Source organism: Accipiter gentilis, chromosome 1 (genome assembly GCF_929443795.1).
Source record: "Accipiter gentilis chromosome 1, bAccGen1.1, whole genome shotgun sequence".
NCBI classification, from domain to species: Eukaryota; Metazoa; Chordata; class Aves; order Accipitriformes; family Accipitridae; genus Astur; species Astur gentilis.
The window spans coordinates 40231191-40257730 of NC_064880.1; positions in this window are offsets into that span (position 1 = coordinate 40231191).

Consider the following 26540-nt stretch of genomic DNA (forward strand, 5'->3'; position numbering starts at 1 on the left):
GGGCTGTCTCATCAAGGAACTATTTACATGTTCTCTCTGCTGCCACATTACCTGTGTTTTTTTGAAAGAAGCAGAGTCTCACAGAAGTGCCTCAGTCTATATGGCAGACAAGTACACTCCAAAATCACAACCAGTTAATCTCAGCATTATACACAGAATCCTCCTGCTTTCTTAAAACTTGTCCCTGTGTTTAACTCCTCTAGCACTCCTGGAGTCAAGCTGATGCTTTGTGGATGCCTCAACGCTCTGCATCCTGACACACAGATGTAAAAAAAATTAGCCAAGACATAGATCTGGGCATGGACATCTGATCTTGCTTTCTTTAGATGAAGGTCATCTGCAGTTTCATTTTTCACAGGCAATCAGGATGCATTTCCACCCCAGCTGAGTGGAGTGCATGCTCTGCAACGGTAACACAGGCTGATTTATTTTAAAAAGCTGGACAGTCCCAAACCCTGTGTATAAATTCATTTTTTTCCTGCTTTTAGCCCGCAAGGGAGATGTGTCAGCATATCCATAAGAAAGATGAAGTGGTTACTCTCTTTCCACCACTATGCCGTGCTGAGACTCACCAGGCAAAGAGAAGTTTCTGGGCCATCAGCACAGCCATCGACTCTGTGACAATCCAGCTCTATTCACTTTGCTCACAAACTGCAGTATCACCCATGAGAGTTATTTGGGACATACTAACTTTTACCATGAGATTCAACATAGCAATAACAAATGTGAAATATGTTTTGTTGATATTTTTTTCTTCTTAGTTTTCTGCAATGGAAAACCACAGCATTTTCCAGTCTGTTCTGTAGTCAATTAATATTTTAAAAGTGTATGAAGCAGCCACAGTAACAGCCATTTGCAGTGAAAATAGCCATTTAAATGAAAAGCTCACCTGCCTCCATCCCTGTCACAGCCTGCTTGGGAGACAGGGCCGTTCCCCTTTCCTTCTGGTTTTTTGTCTGCAACCCACTGGCAGGCCTCTATCTTCTACTTCAAGGCATGTGATGAGACAGCCAGCCTCAATTTTCGTTCTTCCTTTTGGTCCAGCCATCTCCCTGTAGACAGCCTTCTTCCTAGAAGTCATATGGATAACTTCCATTCCTTGTAGAGAGGCTGGAAGCTACAAAAAGCTATATCCTAGAGAGTCTGAGCTCCTCTCACCTGCAGCTGAGTGGAGGCTTTTATCCCTGATCCATCAGCCCATTCACAGATGTTGTGGATACATAGCAGAACGCTAGGATACATCTTAATTTTTCCTTCCCTCGTGAAATTTGGGAGGCCTCCTCAACACAATTCAAAAAAGCTTTGCATGACGTAAAAGAAACAGGCTGCCCTTGATGCAGCTTTTACTGTTGGTTAATCTGTTCTCTCCATGACAGACTTCTCTCAGGATTGTGTTGACTTGGAAATAAGAGCAGTAATATTGTAAATCAATATGACTCGAAGCCACACAATTAAAAGATCTGACATTGTGTTTTAAGCCTATATTTTATTTCTTTAGTGACTGTACATGTGATTTAAGCCAAAGGCAGATTTCATTTGACAGCAATTTGGGAAATGTGTCTAACCAAAAATGGTATAAAAGATTAAGATGCAGAAAAGCTACATATACTTCAGACATAAAAGTTAAGGAATAAAAGCCCTTGTAGTTCTTGCTTAATAAAATTGAATGAGCCTGAACAAGCACCAAACCAATAGGATTTCTATGATTTGCACCACGGAAAATAAGAAAATGTTTAAACTTTGTGCAGTTGCACAAAGTATCCACATTCATTGCTGCTAAAGACAAATCTGCTGGACAGCCAGCTCAACAGTCCTGTGGCTTACTGCATTTTGTAATTCACATGGTAGCCGCGAAATAAAACAGATACCTGTTAGAAACACAATACATTTGCCGGCTTCCACCTGTGAAATGACATGGCACCTGGGAAACACCAAGTGCTGGAGAGAAACCCTTTACATGGCAGTCTCAAAAATGACATGACTGCCTCTAGCCGTAACAGCAGAGGTAGACAGAGCAGTTTCCAACTAGTAAAGTTTCATGTCAGCAGAAGTACTTTGCAGCTGAATAGCACTTTTGTTTACCAAAACAATAAATAAACTGGAGAGACCCAGAATGTTCTGGCAATGACCAAAGAAGGACATGTACCCTTGTGGTTGAGGCGACATCCTCAGCAGTGATGACAGTTTTCCCTCAGACTGAATTAAAGTGGTGTTTTGACTCACTTGAGCTAGGATTTAATTTTTGTTCTCCCAGAACTATGCATTTACTATCACAGTCTCTCTCAAGCCTACATGTCTTCCTTAAGTTGAAAATTCAGGTTTTAATCTGAAAAAACCAGACATTTGGAAACAATTCCAGATTTTTTTTTTAATTTGCTTTGAGCTGTCAAACAAGTTTTGAAGCTGCAAACGTTGCTTGGAGTGATCAGCATCCAGCATTTCATTAATAGCTCTAGTGATAAAAAATGCAGCCTAAGCAATACTCATGTCAATAGATGGCCATCTTTATAAATCCTGAGTAGCCACCAAAGGCAGCTGTCTAATGGGGAACAATACAATTGATTTGATTTTATAAAAAAAACCAAAACACCTCCCCATATATTTATTCATAGCTTTACTTGGTTTACGCCATCGCAGCTTACTGTATTATCTCTCTCCTATGTTGTACCTTTTTTAAAAGTTGTCAAATTCTACTTTTTTGTCCCTCTTTGGGGAGATACAATTGTGTATTGCACATTTATAGGTTTCCAGACATGTGACCTGTCTGTGTCAGATATTCAAAAGAGTGAACAAAGCACATGTTCTAAGAATCACACCAGCAACATAGGAGGCAGCCAGCTGCAAAGTAAAGATCTGAATGGTATTTACTTTGCATTTTCTACAGCTCACTACCAGCTTTAGGCACATTAAATTACAGATCCTTTCAAACACAGCTTCTACCAAAGAAGGAGCTGTGTCAGACCGTGATAATAAAAAGTCAGGTAAAGGTCACTGCCTTTTACACTACCAATCACATTACCTATTCCAGACATTTTGGCTTAAATTACTGCTCTGAATATGAATATCTTTTCAAACTGCCTGAGAGGATGTGGGAAAACTTCCTGGTTTGTTTAGAAGGTAAGTTTACTGACCCACTAACATTTTACACAGATTAAGTTTCAATCCAGGAAAGCCTTTTGCTTTTTCGTGCTTCAAAACTACGTATTACTGGACCTGGCTTGACTGTCCATGCTCTTTCAAGAATTTCCCCCAAGAAAGTTGTTGTATGCTCTGACCTGTAGAGTTAAGTAGTACTTTTGCAAGTCTATTATAAACACTCATCTTGGATGTTGCTATGTTAGAAGACAAATACACTAATACCACAGAAGGTTTTTTTGAGATAAGCTTTCCTTTTCTCTTCCATGCCTGCCACTTCCACTCCAGAGGCAAAATGTAGTTGAAGCACAAAACTATAAAATGACAGTTAAAAAACTAAAGTTGGTTTAGTTGTTTTAATTTCTTTCATATATGAAAATATATATTTGTACTTTGTACTATATATACCCATGCCTCCATTTATTCTACATGGAGAAGAGGAGAAAAAGCCCAGGAAAACATCTAACAAAATTTTAAAGGAATAAACATAAGGTTTGTGTTTTGGTTTCTTTTTTTCAATTTTTTTTTTAATAACTGACATTTGTCTTATGGCCCTTCAGAATACCACCTTTCTGGGCAACAGAAAAGAAAAACAGGGAACATGTTTTTATGGCTTTGGAAGATAAATCTCAGGGGTTTTTTTCCTGCAGCATTAATACACTTAACTGATGACTAAAATATGTTTTACTTCCTCTAATGAAAGTTCATTTAGTTGCAAGTCTATTGATTAGGACAGGTTTCTCAACAGTTGTTTTGAAGCTGGTTATCTTTGATTACAGAAAAGGATCTAGGACCAGCCAGCAGGTTTGGTGTTAGTGGGTACAGAACAGGTTCTTTTTTCCAACATTCAGGGGACAGCTGGTGTCATATGCTGCTGCTGTCTCTCAGATGCCACCACAATATACAGAGTTGCTGACAAGTGCTTAATTCAGGCCAGTGTTCAAATTGCTTCAGTTTGTCCTGGAGACCAAACACAGTCTGAGGAGCTCTGTGTTTACCCCTTGTGGCCAGCAGTCAGGAGCCGAGTAGCACTGTGACTGACACACATAGCTATGGGAAAATTTTCATCTTTATTACAGATTTTTACCTCTGTGCCATAAAATTGTCATGCACAAGCCTGGAAAACACACTCAACATCACTCTTTAAATTTCCAGAAATAATTACGATTTGTGTCATTTGAAAAGTAGCAGGAACCCACAAATCTCAAAGCAGTCACTGTTCAATGAAGCAGAACCTCGGCTAAAAATTTTTCTTAGCCAGCATTGGACACAGTTTTTCTTCTGAAAACTGAAAAATACAAAGCTAAGCCCTCTTCCCAGAAGCATGACAGAGAAGTCTGTCATTCAATAAGAAAATTGGTAAAAACCAGAACAAAACTTTTTTTGCTTTTAAATAACATGAGTATTTACTAACTGTGTTATGCATAGCACCGATCAGCCAGCAGTGCAAAGGTAAATGCTGCAGTATTTAACAAAACTACTTCTAAAGGATACAGGGAAGAGGCACTAACAATGCAATGCCAACAAAAGAAATTTAAGCAGCTTTTTTTAGCTATTTAAATTGCAGCATCACTACTCTCAGACCTAAAATAGGATTTCAGAGGAATGTGGAAAAGGTTTATTTCTTGAGTGAGGTCCTAGTCAGCTGAGCACAAGGGGTTTCTTTATTCCTTCTCTGGGAGTCACAAGGGAACCATTTAAAGGCATGGTGTTACCTTGCCTACAGTAAGCTACATTACATCCTTTTGTTTCAAGGCCATGGCCTACAGCAGGGTAGAACAGTGACAGAATAAGCCATCACTTACATCCTGACAGATATTCTTCCACATTGTTTGGGATGAGGATTTCCAAAGATCATTGTCTGAGCAGGGATGAGATCATCCAGAGCAAACAATTTACACCCAAGGCTTTTGAAGTGTGGGAAGAAGTCATACTCTAGGGGTGAGTATATATAAAGGGTGATTCATAGAAGGCATCAATGCACAGTCACTAGAGAAGGGCAGGAGCTAGCTCTGGTGTTTGGCTATCATCGGGATACTTATTCTCATTACTTGCTCCAGTTCTCCATCTTGTTAGCTAAATTCAAGTCTCAATTTATTAAAAATAAACAGCATTTATGAGTGTACATCCGGAGCACTGTCCTTGCAGCTGGAAAACGAATTTGATCATTGGCATGATTAGTCATTTGAAAAAGTAGGCTTTTTAAAATCTGTCAATTTGACTAGTCCTTCACATCCATGGCTCTCATCTACTCTAGTCCCACAACTGTTGATCCACATGCTGGTTGACTCTTGCCTTTCAGCTCTGGCTCTTCCTTTCAAGCTGTATCTATATCCTTGTTCCCATAGATCATACCAGGTTGTCCATGAGCCCCATCCTTACACCTGTAAAGCATAACCTTGCTTAAAAAAGGAAATAGCTTTTTGTGGGAGAGAAGAAGGTGGGAAAAACTTAAAACCAGCAAAGCCCATGAGAAAAAAGTTTAGAAGTATCCATATTCCCTCAGCTGGTGGAGATTATATATACAAATAACATATTATATAGAACAATAGCATTTATAAATACGAAGCATTATTTTGGTAATTTTAACTCAGCCTTCATTAATTTCTAATGCATAGATCTCTGCAGTTTGAGATGCCCTGTAAACAGAAAGATGGGTTGTATCTCAGGAAAAAAACCCAACCTTTTCCTCTCCCAAGTAAGCTGTTTTCTGAACCAGCTCCAAACCTGACAACTGGCTCCCATGAGAGCTGTGCTCTCTGTGTGATTTATGCTGTTGAAAACTGGGGAATAGCCCTGTAAATGGGTGCTGTGCTTTAGCAGGTTCATACTCCCAAATAATTCTGTCTGTGGCAATCTCAAAGAAATAATTCCACCATGAAGGTACTCAAGGTTTTGTAGTTGGGTACAGCCTGTCTTGAATGCTGATATAACCCAAGTATTTCCTATACCTGAAGTTAGTGGATTTTGCTGGCATTGCTATAGCTACACTAATAAGACACTAGCAAAGAATTCCCACGTGTCAGGGTAATTTGCAGCTGGATCTCTCATAAAAAGAACATTATATGCCATAAGGCAGATGTGTGCCAAGACAAGGCAGATCAGGAATCTTGCAGCAAAACTGAGCTGCTGGAGATTAGCCAATGAGGGGAAAATATCTACAAAGATGTTCTCTGAAAGCCCAGGAGATGACGGTGAATGGTTACACAGGACTCGTTTCAGTGAGGCTGAAAAAATTCCACAAACTGGATGAAATCCCCTCTCTCTGCCCATTGCTGATGGTATGGCTGTTTAAGAGCAGGAGACATGAGGGATGGAAAACTGTGAACAGACCTGAAGTAAAACAAGAGTTTGACAGGAACCAAACCAAAGTAACATAATTTTCTTGGACATGAGAGGCCCTAAAGTCAAGCTAGTTTGGAAAACTTAATATTTTTAGAATCACTCAACAGAGCAGATGTAAATTAACATTTACTGAAAAAAAAATTCTCTCAGTGAAATAAAAATTTTACTTTAAGTGTCCACTTTCAAAAGCATTATGTAGACCTCAAGCTTCTAACCTTCCCCCTCCTCTCAAGTATCTTACATGTTAAAACCCACAGTTCTAGTTCAGCAGCTGGTTCCTATCCAGCATGCATTGGTGCAACTCAGTTAGTAATACTGTCCTGAAGACATTAGTATTAAGAGGAGAAAAATAGCTTGAGGTACATAGCTCATCAAAACTGCTGACGCTCCCCTTAGATCAACAATTGGAACATTTCTTCTTCCAGCCATGGGGTTACCCTCATCAGTGAAATACCTCTTGTAGTAAAGTGGTTGTACAACCTTATTCTCTAGCCAGTTACTCTAAGGTAACGTAATTTAACCAAGCAGAAAAAGGTGAAAGTCTACCTGCAGCACTGAAAACTTAATCATTTTGAAATTATTCTGTTTGAATGAATCTGAACTCTCACTAAGGAGAGAAGGGAAGGACAAAATCGGTCAACAGATCAGAGTTACAAGGAGTAGCTGTAAGTCTGCAGGTTGGCAGAAGCTCGTATTTAAGCTTTTAAAATGTTCACGCCAGTCACTCATGAAACAATCAAAAGCAAAACCAGAAATTAAAATTATTTTGCATTTCATTACCTGAGCTAACATGTTCACAACTTCTGGTAAAAGGGAGACTTCATTAAAAAAGTCTGAAAAAATGAGAAGCATTTTATGAATTTTTCAAGCTTCTGACATTTTGTGCTGTAAGAGGCAAATAAGATGAGAACATTTACTCAATTTCTTCAAATGTATTAACTTTTTATACTTGCTTCAAGAATGCTGCTGTTTCCACTTCCCTAAATGGAGACCAATTTATTGTTGATATTAACCAGAAGGTATATTGGATGTATTTAAGGAACATGATGCTGATTTGATTGATCTTTTCTTTTTCTGAATGATGGGTGTTGGGTTACAATCTGAACAAGAATATCTTTTTTAACTGTTATAAAACCTTTACGTTTTTGAGGTATAGTCTACATAGAGTGCATCTATGTATATATCATCTATCACAATCCTTGTACTTACCATGTAAAAAAACAACTTTCCTGCAACTTTAAATAAACAAAATAGGATCATGGCCATGTTGCATTACAAATTGCACAATCAGCTCCTAGCTTTCCATATCATGAGTACGTTCTCTCCTAAGAGTGTCTTTGTTTAGAAATATTTGATTGTCAAATTTAATCATTATTTACTTGCTGTTTGCTTCCATATGCCAGCACTGTTAAAGCAAGACCTATTATTTATTGAGTTGCCCCTAAATCTACAAGTGCATTTCTTCCTTTCTCATACACAGACGTCAACCCAAGCATTCTTTCATAGCTATGACAGTTTCAACTTTAATGACTTTTTTATAATTAACAGGAACAGGAACATTCATGTCTCTTTATGACAAGATCAGAATTCTTTTGCAGCTTTTTTTTCCCTCAGAGGAAACTGATTTTCTGGAAAGAGGAATATCTTCCTATGGCCTTTGTTTTGATAAATGTGAAATTGTTGTTCTTTGTTTGGTAAAGGGTATATATCCCATGGAACTGTCAGAACACCATAGCTATTTTAAAGACTGAAAATTATGACATGCCTGATCCTGACTGTCTGAGACTGTACATTATCTGCAGCCTAAAAGCTCTCTCATCTCAGAAAAGGACAGCTAACAACTTAGTTTTAGTCTACATAAGACATCAACAATACAGCTGATTCCTTCTTGCAAAGTGTTTTGCTACCAACTTTTTCACTGATTTAAAAAAGTCAAGAAGTTATCATTAACTCAAGATCCCTAAGCTTTGCCAGAAATTGCATGTGATTGATAATTAACCAGCTCTCTGAAAGGGACCTTAAACCATGTAGTAAAACTCCATGAAAGGAAATTTATCACTCATTGAGGATTAGTCTTCCCTCAAGACATACGAAGAGGGAACATGGGCAATTAGGGAATGAGAATTACTGTGTTGCTTACCAAACAGCATTATTCTGGGGATTCTTGAATTGGACACCAGGGAGCAGCTGAACTTTACATGCTCTTCTGGACCTCAAGAGAGCCTGTTAAAATTTCACTGTAGTTCGCAAATGGCCAAGAGGGGAAAAAATAAACTTGAGCTGCATGGAATGGAAACCCTAGTGACTTTTAGTGGTTATTTAATGATAAACTTCAACTTGGTAAAATTAACAAGTCTTCTGTAAAAAAAAATATAACCTCTGTGATCATTACAGGGCACACCTAATGGTATATTACTCATACCAAATGGAAATCTGAAGCTGCATAAAGCCCATTGTGCTTCATGTCAGCTGGTACTCAATTATCAGTATGACTCATGAGAGACTGCAGTGTAGAAATCTCACACAAAATAACGATCACAGGGTTCAACCTAGAATGCCTTTCAGAAGATACTCTCCTTTTCCAAAGCAGGGTGCATTAGGAAGGCCTGACTGACAAGGTGAATCCAGAGCCATCTGCCAAGCTGTGAAGACTTGTACTGACATATTTCTTCTTTTAAGCCTAAAGCAACATTTAAAATACAAAGATCCCATAGTGACACTGTCAAACCCAATGCATGTACAACATCTGAACCTAAGGAGACTGTAATTCAGCAGTGCCCAGGGAACACAATAAGTAAGGAATCTGAATGAACTTCAAGTTGATATGTGCTGGGGTATCACTGACAGACATGTTCATTTATCACCCAGTCAGGACTCATTCATCCCTTATATAATTAGCACTCTGTTTGTAAGGTCCTATTAGTCACCAAAGGTCTCTGATTACAGTCAAATTGAATATTCCCAGCAAGTTTGACAGCCTATAGGAAAATCACTCTACTGAAACCAGTACTAATGCACTTAAAAGACTTGCAAAGGTATGGATACCTCCCAAATGATATTGCTTTGATACGCTTTCACAGTAAAAGGCTGATGGCTGGATCTGTGAATGTACTTCAGCACATTGGAACAGATGCTTCCAACTCCAGAATCACAGCTCTCAGTCCCTGATTTCAACTACCACTTCTCCCCGCAGTCACCTACGGACTACATAGAGGTCCATTTTAGATCTCTTGGGCATTTAGAGTTCTACTGCTGAGCTTGAACAGGACTGTGTTCATCCTAACAGAGTATGAACTAGATGCCCAGATCTCCTCAGGAACATTAAACACATGATTCTCCTGCCAAAAGCTGTCCATCTGGTAAATACACCCAGAACACATGTCGAGCTCTGTACAAAACTTTGTCAGATAAGCTGGCATTGGTACCTTCGCCATTTCATCGGCTTCTCCTAAATTCATCCACTTATTCAGAATAAGAATTGTAAAAAATAAGAGTATGATCTAATCAATTCCTTCCCTAACAAGGATTCAAATTCACATGTCTTCCCTGCCAGAAGAGCAGGCAAATTACCAAGCAACAGGCAATAGTGGAGCATGATGGTGACGTTTCTCCGGCAGGAAAGGCCTCATAGAAGCCAGAAGTATTCATATGTTAATAAAACAGAAGTTGTGGCATCAAATATGCTTCGGAGAGATACAGTGCCCAGCTCTCAAATGCTCAGAAAACTACATTCTAATCTCTGCTAGTGTTTGGTAACAAACAATAACCAGCTAAGATTTATTGTCTTTCTCTCTACTGCAGACCTAAGCTTCTATATTACACCAGAAAAGCATGCATGCGGAGTCCAAGGTCAAACAAAAAGTTTATATGTCAGGAGTTGCAATACAGTCTGTGACATCAAAGGCATTTCAAGTAACCCTATTTCTTCCCCAGACTGTTTGAAACTGTTTCTCTTCACCACTCTCCTTATGTACATACATAACAAGACAGTGCCCTCTGTGTCACTCCCCCTCCCAAGAGAGGCAAAGTTGTATCATGTTTTTCATCCCTCGTTACTATCTGTTCTCATTAACTCCATCTTTATTGTACAGTTTATTTCCAAAACATAAACATCAAGAAGCTAATTATCTCAATTTGGAAGCAGAGAAAGCTGGTGTCAGAGCAGAATGGTTTCATCTTCCTCATTCTCTACCAGGGCAGTGCATTCATGTACAAAATGGGAGAAGACCTGAAGAAAGCATCAGGCTGTAAGAAACAATAGCAGTAGGCAGTGCTAAACTTCAAAGAGAGCTCATTACACCCGTTCAAAAAACTTGGAAGTGCTATCTACAGCTTATTTCAGACAAGTGGAAAAACTGAGATGAAAGTCAACTAAGTGGACATCCCAGAAAAGAAATCCAATAGCAGAGAATAGATCCAAGACAATTTCCTTGGTGTCATAAACTTCCACTGTATTCCCAAGGCCATCTTTTCTTTCTCCAAAGCAATATGTGAAGAGTGAATTTGGTTAACTGATCATCAGTTTACCTCTGTAGCCTCTGTAGTCCCATGAATATGAGTCCATTCAAACTTTAAAGAGCAATGGGAATATCATACAAGTACATCATCTCCCCTTTTATCATGACATAGGGAGAGCCAAGAAGTGCTTTGCTCCCTGCTCAGCTAAATCTGCATGGTATTTAATTGGTGTACAGAATTCAAGTCTTTTTGATATAATAGTGCCAAATTATTTTTGGCTTATCAAGTTTCATACCTCTTGGCTGGATAACTGTCTTGACAACTGACCTTCTGTCGGTTCTCAAATTTAAAGACTGATCTTATCTTATGTATCCATGAAGCAGATGGAGACAAAAATTTAATTTTTTTAAAGGTAAAGATGGTAAAAAAAAAAATATAATTTGGGAAGTACAGGAAGTTAATTTTGCTTCTGCATCACCTCATTTCACTACTAACTATAATTATTACTACTACTATTATTACTGCTACTATTTTAGCATTACTCCAAGTCCCCTAATCTGCTCAGGCTGCCTGGAAAGCACTTACTCACTCTCTGACACTTCCTGAAAGGCACCTGTGACAAGGAGTCTTACACAGCATAAACCAGCTAGGTTCTGCAAGGCCAGTTCTGGGTAAAGAATCTGATTTTAAACAAATGCTGTGTACTGGAATAACACACACACACACACACACACACACGCCACCCTAGGCTATACATGCCACCTGTGCAATATCTCTCAAAACAGAAATCGAGCACCTAGAGGGCAGGCTAACACTTTGACAAAATAACACCTCACACAAAGCACACCAGAAGTGCAAGTTCTTCCAGGGATTTGGTGTGCCCAACACTTTGCAGACATGCCCAGTCACTCTTCTCTTTATTGCTTAAGGTCTCATTTCCACATAATCCACCTGAAGGAGTAAATGAACATACCTGGAGGCACAGGGCAGCATGCTAAATGCACACACTTCGCTCTCAGTTACTTCGACAGCCCAACTCCAGCATTAAGCAGCAAGATCTTGGCTGTATATTGTGCTGTTCTTCATCTGAATGTATAAAAGCCCTTCACCTTCACCAGTCACAACATTCTTAAATGACTTTCATGTATATTCAAATTTATATTTATCTCTGGATTTTCAGAAGGGGGAGTTACTTGAAAAATACCCACATTTGAATAAATATGTCATTTTGGTTAATTTCCTGGGCAAAACTGCCATTGGATTTTCAGTGTTGGTTGCACAGACTTGCATAAACGGCACAAGGAAAATTAAGCATTTGTTTGAGCTCCAGTTGCTGCTTCCCTTCCCTGCTTCTCTCCTTGTTCTCTCACAGAATCCCACTGGGGTCAAATTAGCTGAGGGCTAGATAAGCAGATAATCTTAGGTTTAACAGATTCACCTGAGATTCAGGAAACCTGTATGTTTAATCCAACATGTGTTATTAACCTTTGCTGCAACTTGATCTATCACTTCATTTCAGTTTCTCTAGTTACCCTCTGCCTGTCTCATCTGATGAGCCTTTGCCGTTCAATTTGCCTGTGGTGTCACAACAGACAGCCTGGTCCTGTTCCCCCAGCAAAGGTCTGCTTGTGCTGCTGTGACCTTATTTATCTTACACTCAGTCATTGGTGCACAGTGTTCCTCCTGGGGAAGACTGAGAGAACTTGCCTGTTCTGCACTGGGCATGCCAGAGAGGGCTTTGGGGGACAAACAACGACACTGTGACAAACCTGCCTCCATCCTCACTCCAGAGTTATATAGCTCATATTCATATTTTGCTGCAGTCATCCATAGGTGACTCAAAGCTAAGGCAGGATTAGTAAGCAGAGCTGCACTTCCCAACTAGCAATTTGAGGATTTTGCAGGCTTTTGTAGAAATGACCTCACAGTGACTTCTGAGGAATAATATCTTATAAAAACACTAGGAGAAAAATAGTAATATAGGCTTGATTGGAGTTGAACAAACTCCTCTGTATTGTATCATAACTTCCCAGGTCTCCTTTATTTCATTCATTGTCCTTAGAATTAAATGATACTCATTTAAAATTACTAGGTTCATGAAGCATAATGTAAAATTAAAGGGTATGTCAACTTAAAATACACAGTTCTCCATCAGAGCAATTAATTGGTGAAATTAGTCATTGTTTCGTAAACTGAAAGCAAGTAAAATACATGTTTTCAATTGACAAAAATGTCACCAATATCCTTTAATTATTTTTTCAACTAAGTCATTAGTATTTTCCTTACTCTTATAAAGACAGGTTTTTCACAGTATAGTATTAGCTTGCAGATATCACCACCTCTGCTTCCCAGGTTGACTCCTTCCCTTTTTTTGTGATGAATAAATAGCACTAAAATGCAGCAATTAAGAATAAAGGCCACCCTCAGGCTGTGCATGAGTGGATCCAGATTTACCACAGCATAAATAAAAGCAGAATTGGGCCTACATTTCTAACCAGGTTCAGATTATTTCCTTTTCTTATTTTGCCTGTGATTATCATGGGCCCATAATGAACCCAATCCATGATTTTCAATCCAATGGTAGGAAGGAATAATTATTATAAATTTTCTTAATATTTCTTCAAGATTTAGAATGGTATCAGTAGTTCATTAGTTGCTGACTGCTCCAGCTATACATGAATTGAAAAAATACGCTTTAAAAAGAACACTCTACCACTGAGAACATCCATGGGCTAAGAACATACTCTGACTTAACGCCCACAAATTGTCACTCTGAAGTCAATTACCATTGAGCACAGGTCATATGCATTCAAGAAGCTATAACTCATTCATTGTGCTACTCGTGATCTTGTAATATTGACTGACTGAGACAGAGCTTTTTGACCTTTCTACAGCCATTGTTAATGGAAATAAGATTTGACCCTGTGAAATTGGAGCTTCAGCTTGTGCTTTCAAAATGAAAACATTCCTTTTTAATCCTACTGCCAAAAATCCAGTCAGAGATATGATTATAAGCTGTAGCCCACAGAGGACTTGTGCCTGATGAGACAGACATGCTCAGAAACCTTCAAACAACGCAAATTTTCATTTTAAAAATACTTTAAGCATGACATAATTCATTTGAAACAGCTTGGGTTTGCCAAATCCTAGAGCAGTGTCTAAAAGAGCCTTGCTGGGGTCTTTAGGAAGTGAGGCTAGTGGCACCACATACACTGAATCTCCATCCATGCTGTTTTACAAAGCAGAGATACCTTTTAAATGTACCTGCTGCTGGGCACTGCAAAATCTCTGCATCAGTCCTCCGAGGCTCCCTGCAGAGAGCTTACCTTTGCACCAGGGTCTGTCTGTAGCTGCAAGAGCCATGAACGCTCCTTCGGACTAACCAGCCCACAAGCTTTATGAAAGCTCCCACTTCGCTGGAATCTAGGGAGGAGAAAAAGAGGAAATGGCTTCCATCAAACTTGGGAGAAATTAAAAAATTCAGCTCAGAAACACTGTCATCTTTCAGTTAATTCATTTAAACTGGGAACTGCAACAACCTAAAGATATCTGCATGAATGCCATACTGGAGTAGTAGCTCATCACCAAGTCACAGCACAACCACACATCCAACCACCTGAATCCTTGCAGACGTGCCTCTAGGAGCTCAAACCTCACTGAGAATCAATAGGCTTCAGGAATCTAAGGCACTGGTATTTTGACCCCTATAAGCCATACTATTTTTTGGTCTTACTATGAATTGCTTTAAATGAATACACATCAGCTAAGGGAATTCCATTCCTAGACTGCTTGAAGGGTCAGGACTCTTACTTCAAAATTAATTAGTGAACATTAATTACTCAACAACAGTTATGAAACATTTAAAAGGAAAAGGAATATCCAGAAATACCATTAGTAAATACATTCCTGAGGAAATTATTTAATTAGTGTTTAATTACTATTAAAGAAATTTATTAGTTGCTAAATATTAATTACATAAAGCACCATTTTTAAACTGCTGGAGCTATTCATAATTTAAATAACTACTTTTATCTATGTACTTATTTTCCAGTGTTAAGTGGGTCATTTCTCATTAAGAGTAGAACATACATAGCAAATGCTTTGTACACGGGATTGATTGCTATTCTGGCTTGACCCCAGCTGCAAGCCTGGCATCTTAGATACCAAGACAGTTCTTAGCTCTTTGGAGTTAAAAAGCAGCTCTCTTATGTGATAGCAGAAAGTAATTTCTGTCATGCATGCAAAGCAATACTGCCCCTTGATTGAAGAAATAGGTACTAATTATCCAAGATGTCCAGGATATTCAATAGCTGCTCCAATGAATTGCATCAAAGATCAGATTTGAATCCAGGTCGTTTGCCCCTGATTTCTGCCCCCTTCAGAACTGGGATGACTTCACCAATAGCACCAGGAATCCTTTGACCCCTGTACAACCAGCCCTTGGCTGTGATAACACTCCTTTGACAGACTGTTACAGTGAATAATAAAATAAAACATAGGACTATTTCTCTGAGCAGTTTGGAGACTGAGAAAGTGATTCTTATTTTATTTTGGTGTGTTTGCAATTTGTGAGGTGTTCTGATGATTCTTGCAATACCATTTGTGTTCTGCTTAGGAACAGAAAAATAGTAATTTCCCCCAATATTATACAAACTATATGGACAAATTGCAAATAGTTGCATTTAGTGCCAGATTATCCAAACCACTGGGAATAACAGTGGAATACAGTGGTTGCTGAGGAACAAATATAATTCCTCAGTTTTCCAAAGTATATCTGATACTGCCTCAGGTCTCATTCCATCCTTCCATCTGTTTAGAGGTGTTATAGAGCAGCCTGACTCCTACTAGGCTTAATTACATTTCTTATCTCACAGATCTCTAGTTACGATTTTTTTTCAGAATTCATTGCAATTTCAAGATGAAGCAGAAAAGAAAAAACAGCTCATGACCCAGATTGCTCTGTCAAAAAAAAAAAAAAAAAAAAAAAGTTCTCCTGCTGTTTTTTAATTGGAACCATCTGTTATTCCATTTCTTTCCTATAAAGAACAAAAAATTTAAACTCTGGTCTAGGTGTCATCTATATGTAGCACGAAAAGTTAGTGCTCTAAGTTTCGGGTGGAAAGGTGTTAAGAGACATTGCAGCTGATATACTAGGTACCAGCATTGTATTAGAGACAACGAAAAACCTACACAAACCTTGTTAAAATTCTAGAATAAAATTTAACTTTTTTTCCTTATATCCTTTGCTGAAAATATTTGTGTGGTTTTGATTTATTTTTTTCATCCCTCCTATAGTCAGGCAAAACCAAAACATTGTAAAACTCCCATTCTTTTGGTGTTTGGAAATATTGCGGTTAATTTTTTTTATATTTCTAAGGATGGAGATTCTACAACTTCTCTGGGTGTCCTGACCCAGGGGCTGAACCACCCTCATTGTGATTTTGTTTCCCTCATATCGAACCAGATTTTGCCTTGCTGCAACTTGTGTCCGCCTCCTCTCAAATCCTCGTAATTTGAGAATAGCCTGATTTAACTTCCTAATGGCTGGTTATAGAGAAGACGAGGATAGAAGATACTCCCCTTGGCCTTCTCCTCTCCAGGCTGAACAAGCACCTCTCCTAGCACATCCAGGCCCTCAACTGTCTTGATGATTCTCTTCTGAAGCCTCTCCTGTTAGTCAACATCTTCTCTACACCGAGAAAACCCAAACTGGACATAGCACTCCAGATATGGGCTCACAAGCACTGAATAGAGGGGTCAATCATTCGCCTCTGCCTGTTGGCTGAGTCTTGCTAACACAACTCAATACGCAGTTAAAATTCCACAGCTGAAAGTAAGACATGGTATACTCTATGCTAATCCCATTAAAAATAGATAAGAAAATTACCTACGACCAGAGACTGAAAATATTACATTAACATCTTGACTGTGTATGAAATTGGACCACAAAGAGGTGTAAAAACAAGAGAAGCTAAAAATGTATTCATTTTCAGATCAGGAAATATGAATGCAAGTAAATTCCATCCCAGAGTGCAAAGATGTAATCATCTGTGGTGGTTTACAGCTAGTACCTCATTGCTATTTCTGAAATGATATTATTCATTTCCTTTTTTCATCTCTATTTCCTCTGGAGATGATGATGCACTAACATTGGGGCCACTGAAGAGGAAAGGGGGGAGGGAACATCTTGTAGATCAAATGAATGAAATTATTAGTAAGGAAAAAATGGTTCCTGCACCCATCAATGGGAAACTCTTAAAAAATAACTTCAAGTTTAATTTTGCTTGTATTGGAGAATCATATTGTCACAGGTTTGCTATTAGGTGATACCTATGATGACCTAGCATTCTTTATCTTAAGATCTTTTCTTCTCTGGTCTCATCAGCAGGATATTACTGAATTAAATAAAAAATGCACTGTATATATGAAATTATCATGCAAATATATTTTGTTTCAAAAGCCCTTTACAGAAACATCTACCCTAGGCCAGCACAGAGCCAGCACAGGTTGACAGGGTATGTTTTCTGGGGTCCTGCATCACAGTAATTTATAAAGTGCTTTCAGCAGTCAAAACAAAACAAAACAAAACAAAACAAAACAAAAAAGCACTACATTGGTTTAGTTTCCTAAGTATTCTGTTAAACTTCATATTTGGGGATACTGCAAATCTGAAGCATTTTAAAATACTAATCTTCCTGCAGCCAGCCAAGGTATGCTCTGAAGTAAGACAGTGTTCCTATTGACATATCACTGACAGCAGACAGCTGTTGGGATTTTTTTGCTCAAAAATGTTTGATGTCTTTATAACGATACCTGTTTTTTCCACTGACACTGACAATAAAAGTCAGTTACAGTATTTCTTCTTCTTTCCTGACTCTCTTTGAAATGCTGAGTAGAACAAATATTTCTTTGTAGAAGGCAGAACTGCTGAAAATAGTAAGGCAGAAGAAGCCACAAAATGGAATATTCATAAGGTGTTTGCATTTGATGTGATGTAAATTGCTCCTAGTATCACTGCTTTTAAACACCAAAGTATTTTGGATCGGCCTGTCATTCATTTCTTAATTCCACATAAAATAGTTATATGAATTAAATAGTAATGTTCAGACCTCCCCCCACCACTGCCCCCCATTGAAAGGAAAAGAACTCATGACATATCATGTACATCATATTGCCTCTGTTTTTCAGAAGTTCAATACAGAACTTCAGTATATGTACCCTAATGAAAATCTCCTGAGAATACTCTGTTCAGGTAGAATCAGCTTCATCTAGCTTTAAATACTTAAGTGTGAAACCTAGATGCTTGAAGCAAGCTGTATAGTCGATGATGAGAGATGGGTACCCTTAGATTGTGATTCAACTCATTTAAAATACCACCTTATTTAAAACATGTCTAAAGTCAGATAAATTAATCTGAATCATAAAGCTCTGTATGTCTAATGTCAGGAAAGGACTCAGGGGTAGAAGCAAAAGGGGACAATTGTTGGCTGTGCTTCCTACCTTATAGCCCTGGCAAGAGCTCAGGATAAAACATTCCTGCTGACTGTCTCCCATAGTTGGCTCAGATTCAGGTTTAGATGAACATTTTTTCATTAATGTGGCTGAAAAGTTTTACCCACCCCTAATGGTTAGCACAGGATGTTGGTGAAATAATTTTGGAACTCAGTAGACAGAAATGCATTAGTAATAACAAAAATATTACAGCAAAAGCAAAACAATGAGATGTACTCCAGTCTTGGTGTTTCCAAACACAGATTTATAGTTTCATCTATGGCCTAACGTCCTTCTGAATGCCAGCTATATTGTTTGCAGACCAACTCTGGGAAAAAAAGAAATGTCATATTTGGAAAAACTATAGAGCAGGGAGACTAAGGTTCAAGGCCTTCAAAATATTTAGATAATTTTGGTCCCTTGTTTCTAGATTCAGTTTATTGGATTCAGCTTCCACAATGGAGGCACCTAAAAAAATCAGAATCTTAAAAATGTGTCCTAAGTGACTTTCCATGGTGATGTAGGAATCTTTCATAAGCCCTAACATGGAACCCAAATCTCTTTACTGCTTATCCACCAAGTAATAGTCAAAACATCATAAAAAGCAGAGTAACTGACACTGCTGTATTTACCTATTTAGCTCAATATAGCTATTGGTGTTCTGTATTTGGAAGGCTGTTTCTGAAGAGCTCCTAAAATATTTTGGCTTTTAAGCAGCTGTACGTCTCCTTTACTCACCTGTCAAAAGACAATTGTCTACTAACTGTGTCATATTCCTAATTTGTTGAGATCAGCTGCACAACATGCTTCTTTCTCATCTGCTCTTCCACTCAGCCTTTGAGGGCCTTCCTGGCATTTGATTTGGTGTTCAAGATCGGGATCTGTGTTAAGACTTGTTAATAACTTTGCCCTGCCATCCAAATCACAGTCCCAAAGACCTGGCATTACAATCCTGCATTTCCACGACTCTGCCTGTTGATCAGCAACAAAGTGAGCCAAAAGGGAAATACTGGCTTAAAAGCTAGTAACTGGAACAAGAGTTCATTTTGTTTTCATTTCCCCTTACCTTGTAATAATTTGTAGTGCACAAGAGGGTTTTGTGCTTTGTCTCTTTGTTTCCCGGGAAGCTACTCTTGGAAAAAAACATATCAGAAAACAGACTCTGGGCTCAGCCATGCCATTAAGATTTATACACCAAGACCACTATGCATTTTCCTTAATGTACGACTGAAGACAAAAGCACAATCTTGGAACAAACATCTACTTTTTTTCTGCTGGGGCCCACAGAAATCCCCTTTCCTATAGTTCTCCAGGCACTTGTCCCTGAAGACCTGTGGATGTCCTTGGCCAGTTCTGTGGCAGCTGTTTACAACAAAAGCAACAATAACTTGTCAAGAAGTACTTCCTGCCTTAATTCTTTGGAGCTTTTAGTTGGGAGACAAATGGGAAAAAAGGAAAATAAGCTCTTAAAACTCCCCTAGCAAGACTGAGAAAGACATATTTTAAAAAGTGTTTAGGTACCTAGAAATGGACACAAGCACCTAGTAGGATTCTCATAAACAGTCATGGACCATGCTCCCTGTAAAATCAACTGGGCAACTGAAAAAAACCCCCAAAACTCCTTCTGGGGACCTATTCAACCTATGACACCTAAATTACTATGATTTTGGGTCATATGGATGATACCCGTAGTGGGACAAACTGCTTTTAGCTACACTGATGGAAATCTGGGGTCACTGCTGTGGTCACATGCAATGATGGCTTTTCTGAAAGAAGATATTTTCCCTACAGCTAGTGCCATCAAAATCTGGCTGGAGGGATCAGTATGTATTTCAGTTCTGCTGTCCTCTTGATCTGCCTGGATTTGCATGATCAGGAGATAGTATTTAAACTGGAGAGGCTGTTTCATCAACATAGGGAAAAAGAAGCAAGCACCGTGGCCAAGTCCTTTAAAGGCCCGTTGCTTCAGAGCATGATTTACTATTTGAAATGAAGAGACATGAATAACAAAATAAAACTTCACTGACACACTGCTGGCTGAAATTCCCAGAAACACATCTTTGCCCTGGATCCCCCCTTTTTCTTTTCATTTTATAACTCCCAAGACATAACATATGAAGAAACTCTTTAAATCTTTCTTGGTACTTTACTCAGGATATGCCTATACTGCAGTCTGCAGTGTTGTGTGAATACACTTGAGGTTGCTTTAAATGAGCTAGGATAGGTCCTGAGACTCAGTCACCTTGCAGTAGCACAATGCTCAGTATGAACTAATTCTCTCCAGTTCTTGAGGCTACAGGGGTTTAATGCTAAGCAAACACAGACACCCTCCTCTGGCGGGGGAACAAAAACGAGGAAGAGAAATGGTGTGTTTCATCCACATTGTCAAACAAAAATGACAATGGGGGCCAGTTAAAGGCATTTTTTGAAAAGAACAGGTTTCTGTCAGAAAATGATGATTAGACCTACACCACAGGAGTCCTTAGGAAGGCAATGGATTGACTGCATTTTCAATGACAGCAAAGAAATCAGAACAACTAAAGGTTTCATTTGGTCTGTATTAGGTCCATATTTCTTCTATTTTATATTTCTCTTTGAATAAGATTGTATCAGTGCTTACAAAACAACTGCTCCTTTTGCTGCATTGCTTTGTTTTTAAAGGATTACTTCAGAAGAAATTTAAAGCCCTTCTAGCTGCATTGCAAGCAGGGATCTGTGCAATGTACCACAGAGGGGCTGAATACTCTGCTCAAACTCTTCCTTTAGTCTCACCTTAGATACCAGCTTGATTATTCGGCTTGTGCTCTCCTCTACACGATTTGACCTATAGACACCTAAATGAAAATTTACTGCATTTATACAGCTCTGTTTTACTATCACCGTAACTGTGAGTAGTATCTCAATAGAAGCTGCCATAGCAGTGATACTTCCCAGTAGGAGCTTCATTCAAATATTATATGGTGGGATAGAGGTTTGAATGGGTGTTTGAACATACACTGAAACCTCCTAAATTAAACAATGAAAAAATAAAATAAAATTAATATCCAACCTCAGCTCTTCCACTTCCATAGTTATCCAAAGGCAAGATACCTTCTCTTTAACGCAATACGCATCTCTGTCAGACACTAGCTTTTTAAAAAATAAAGAAGTACTTGAAATACTTTAGGGGTCATTTTCACCTCTCTGCATTACAATATGACAATGATAATACATCTTAGATGACATGGTCAGCTCTCTGTTAAAATAGTGTCTTCTAGTATATGATGAAACTTTTTCTTCCTGTAGCCATGTGAGTATTGATATGAATGATCTTTTCATTGCAAACCATAGTCAGTGGTCAAGAATTTATAAACAGAGAACAATAACAGAGCCCCTGCCTCAGCTCATTTGGTAAGAACTGAATTTTCACTGATTTAAGGAGATGCAACCAACCACAAAAATTAATGAGATATGGCTCCCAGGGTCACTTCTAAATGCTACCATGTTATTCCGATTAGTACTGAAACTTGGGAACTCATTGTGGGCACAATCCATAGTCATTATACAAGAGACTATGTACTCCAAGATAAAGGACAAAATCTTGACCACATACTCATGAGATGAATCACATAAGAATTCTTACTAGGGAAATGAGATTTCTGCTTTGCAGGACTAGAGGTATCAGGACCTTTGCAGGAACTATGAGTGCAAACTGCTAATGCTCTTCTGACAGAAGGAAGGACAATGGTAAAAATAGGAATATGACCACAAATGTGACTGAGTGGCTTTACTCCATCTGATATCTTTCTGTAATTCCGAAAAGGACTCGATCATGAATACTGCCATAATGAAGGCATCTAGAAATAGGAAGGAGAATTAAAGCCATCTGCAGCTGAGACTGGCAAAGTCAGGAACACCTGTATTTCATTTATTCATTTGTTTAATACTCTATTGTCACTATTTTAGTTGACCCAAAGAGGACGAGGCTACTTGTTCGCTACATCATATTATGTTCTTTGCTAACAATAATCTGGGGATATCCCCAAAGACCCAAGGGATACATGAGACTGACATGCTGTTAAAAGGCCAATACTTGCCTCTGGAATCTGAAAGTAAAAAGTCCTATGGGTGTTCAGAATATGTACAATATCCCATCAAAGTCATTAACTGTTTGACTTTTTAAAGATATAGAAAAGCTTCAGCTGTCAGACATTTCTATCATAAGGAAAAGTGGGTCAGCAAGTACATACAGACCTGCAGTACTGAATTTTATTACTATAACTGGTCTGTAAAATGTTGTAAAAATAAAATGAGAAATAAACACACAGAGTAGACTGAAATTTTACAGTTCTTTCTACATATGCATAGAGAAACATTGTCAGCAAAAAATCAAAGTTAAAAGGAGTTTCAGGATCTGTGCTGGTTCTACAGTCCCCAGGCTAATTTTTGACAAGGACCTATTTTCTATTATATACATTTTTCCCCCCCTCCTCTATGACTGCCAGAGACACCCACACTAACAACAGGATGTTGTCTGGATAATTATAAGAAAGGATGTGGAAAGCTGAATGAACACAAGGTCAAATGGAAAAAGGAAATGTACTGAAAAAGTACAGATGAACTATGTTTTTTCTAGTATTGCTTATACTTGATTGATGAAACTTGAAGTGGAAAGATGGTCTCATGTTTCAAATGATGGACATGGATTCTGACAACTAAACTCAGACTTCCTGGTTAACCTGAAGTTAATTCACTTTATTTATCTGAACAAAACAGACATTGTTCCCTTCCTTTCTGGTTCATCTACTTAAATTGTAAACTCTTCAAGGCAGAGATCCTCTCACATTACAAATGTGTACAGCAGCTGACACAGAGAGGTCGCTAGCTGCTGGTCTATAAATATAATATTATCAGGTAAAACCTCCCCATTCTTTCCTTTATTTCCTCCAGCTGAAATCACAGAATCTTGGCTAGTTCCCCTTTTCCAGCCTACTGACTTGTGCCTGAGGAGTGAATCCTCCCTTACCAAACTGAAGCAATGGAATTTGTATGTGTGTTCCCAAGGTTAACCCTCATCATTGAGAATACAGATGCTTAGATTCGTAGAATAGGGCTAGAAGGGATCTATGGAAATCATCTGGTCTACCTGCCCTGCTCAAAGCAGGGCCAAGTTCAAAGCCAGATCAGGCTGCTCTGGGTTTCATCCAGTAAACTTTTGAATTTCCCAATAGAACCCATAATCATTGTTTGTGCGTTGATTTTCTTTCTTTTTTTCCTTCTTCTTTTTTTTTTTTTTTTTAGTGTGTGTGTGTGGTAGTCATGGTGATTTGGGTTTTTTTGGTGGTTTGAGGGGTTTTTTTACTCTTTAAAAATCTTTGGCTTTTTAACAAATTTTCTGAGGTGATTTTAAAGCCAACTGAAATCTGACTATAAGTTCACAGTTGACTATTTTTCTCTCTCTCAGTGTTTTTTTCCTTTTGTTGTGTAAAGTTAATGAAAATTTCATATAAGAAACTGTTTCAACATCCAGAAAGAGTGACCTCAAGTTTCATCCTTATATTCTTAGCCTTGTTCCTCATTTTTCATGCTTTTTAAATTAATCATGTTAATTTGTAAAAAGTCAATTGATATAAAGGTAATGGGGTTTTGAGAAAGCTGTTAACAGTAATTTGCTTAATTAACAAATCATGTATAAAATCATGCTCACTATAAACACTGCTGTGGAGCAAATGCAATCCATTAAGATTCATAGGAAGGCATCATGTTCTGCTCTGTCAAAAAGGTTTAACTGCTGATGGGCAGGTTTTGAATCCTGAAAGCTGGAAAAATGCATAGTCCCCTCTTGTACATCCATTAAACTCTCCCAGACTGTGGATTACTTGGGTTCTAACCTGTCAACTTCTCTGATCTGCGCTGAAGTCCTGTATAGCTAAAGGGGATGTGTCATATTGCATAATGTACTTAACAGGACACCATTTGGAAGTCAGTGGTGAGTGTCCTGCTCATGCAAGGGGCCTAGAAACTGTTAGGAATGGTGATAAAATCAAGAAGCAGGGTGTTATTAGGATATGTTGAAACGGAAGACAGGGCAGACGAGAAAAGTACAGCGCACCATGACCAGCTCCTCCAGTCACAGATGAAAAGAGAGAATATCTTCAAACCATTACAGCAGATGTAAAGTAGATATTTTATTGTAGCGAACCATCTGTGCATTGATGAACCAGTTTATGAAATCCACCAGTTTCAACTTGTCTTATTAGGGCCCTTCTCACTCTGCTAGGTAAGCATGACAAATCTGTCTGTGAGTCAGTAAGTTACCAGTCAGGGCAAGGCCTGGTTAGAAGCCAGGAGCACATTAGAGATTTTTTCCATTCACCAGACTGGATCTACTTCCTTTAGAATGATACTGCTTTAATGAAGATAATGAAGCTGCTCTGATGTATTCCATGAAAGAAATTACTTTTTCTTTCTGCTTCCTTTTGCATTTGTTTTAGTGCAACAGTTTGCTGTTGTCTTTTATATTAGCTGATCACCAGCTTGCAATGACCACTATAGTAGTTGACAGGTTTCAGATCTTGCTTTGCCAAATTCAGATCCAGACTTCCACAGTTTCCATCCTTGAGGTGTCAGAGACTTCGTTATTCAGTTATGACCAAAGGCAACAGAGAGGGGCATCTTTCAGTATGATATGAGAACTATGATGCACTTAGACATGAACAGAGATTAATTAAATCACATTTTCTGGAGGACATTTTGTAACAAAGACAAAGGCCAGGAAAATTGTACATTAATGCAAAATTAGGCAGTTCCCACAAATATAATTCCTAACTAACCATCTAAGACTTCTTAAAGATGCCTGAAAATACATTAAAAATTATTTATAATAAATGGTTTATATGGTCATGACAGCTGTGATGTTAAATATAAAAATTAACTTTTACATTCAAAAAAAATTCAGTCTCAAGTCTTTCAGGATTGTTGTCTCATCATAACAAGCACTCCAGAGCAACTTCATTTAATCTATTTGCACTCAGTTTCCACCAGGCAATGGTTCCTAATTATCTGTATCAGCTGCAGAAAGCACTTACAATAGTTGGGATCATTTGCCAAAAAAAAAAAAAAAAAAAAAAATTATTCCTCTGGTCCACAAGGAGGGTGTGCAAACTGCTCTATACTACATGAACTTGTTTTTAGACACTAACAGCTGTGTCCGTTTTCCTGTTCATTTACAATCATCAGACAGAGCAAGGAACCATGGGGAGGGCTTTTTCCACATCAGCTTTGAGAAATGAAAAATTTTCTGACACTAACTAGACATCTTTTATAGCATATATGTATGCTATATATGCATGCTATATATATAGCAAGCATTCAAGGTCACGGGCATGCTCCAGCAAAAAATTGGTGAGGGCCATCCAGTTCACCAGCTTGGACACTCCTGAATGTTGTTATTGCTTCTGAAACTTTAGATCGAACACGGACTAAGGTTGTTTAAAGAGAATCCTGACTCTGCTTGACATGTATGGGAGACTGCCCTTTTCTCCATTTGAAGTCTTTCTGCATATACTGTATCAGTCACTATTAGCCTGTTTTCTGTGTCAATCCCTCTGGTACAACGTACTTGAAGCCAAGAGAGGATGAAGGCAGGTTTCTTGAAATCTGGGACCCTTGCCTAGAAAAGCCATGGATGCAACTGAGCCAAAGTCATAATTTTGGACAAGGATTCACTACACATCTGGTTTCTGCCTGCCAGCCATCTGTTAAGTGGATTGGGTGTTGGCTGGAAAACCCCAGTTATCAAGAGAAAAACAAAGAGCTGTGAACTGGGAAAAGACAAGTGAGAAGCGAAAAGGCAATAAAAAAAGGAAAAAGGTGAATGATAGAAAGTTTATGAAGAGCACATTGGCATTTTACCAGACCTTTTGTCGTCAACTCTTATTCTTAAAAAGCCAATCAAGTGCAAAATTCTTCTCTCAGGGAACAGAGAGCCTTGGAAAAAAATATTAAAAATGCTGGTCAGAGAAACCGTAGTGACTGTATAATACAATATGAACAGAAACAGTTAACAATACAAATTATCCCTTCAGACATTCTGCTATACTGTGTATAGCATTACTTTACAAAAGTTTTAT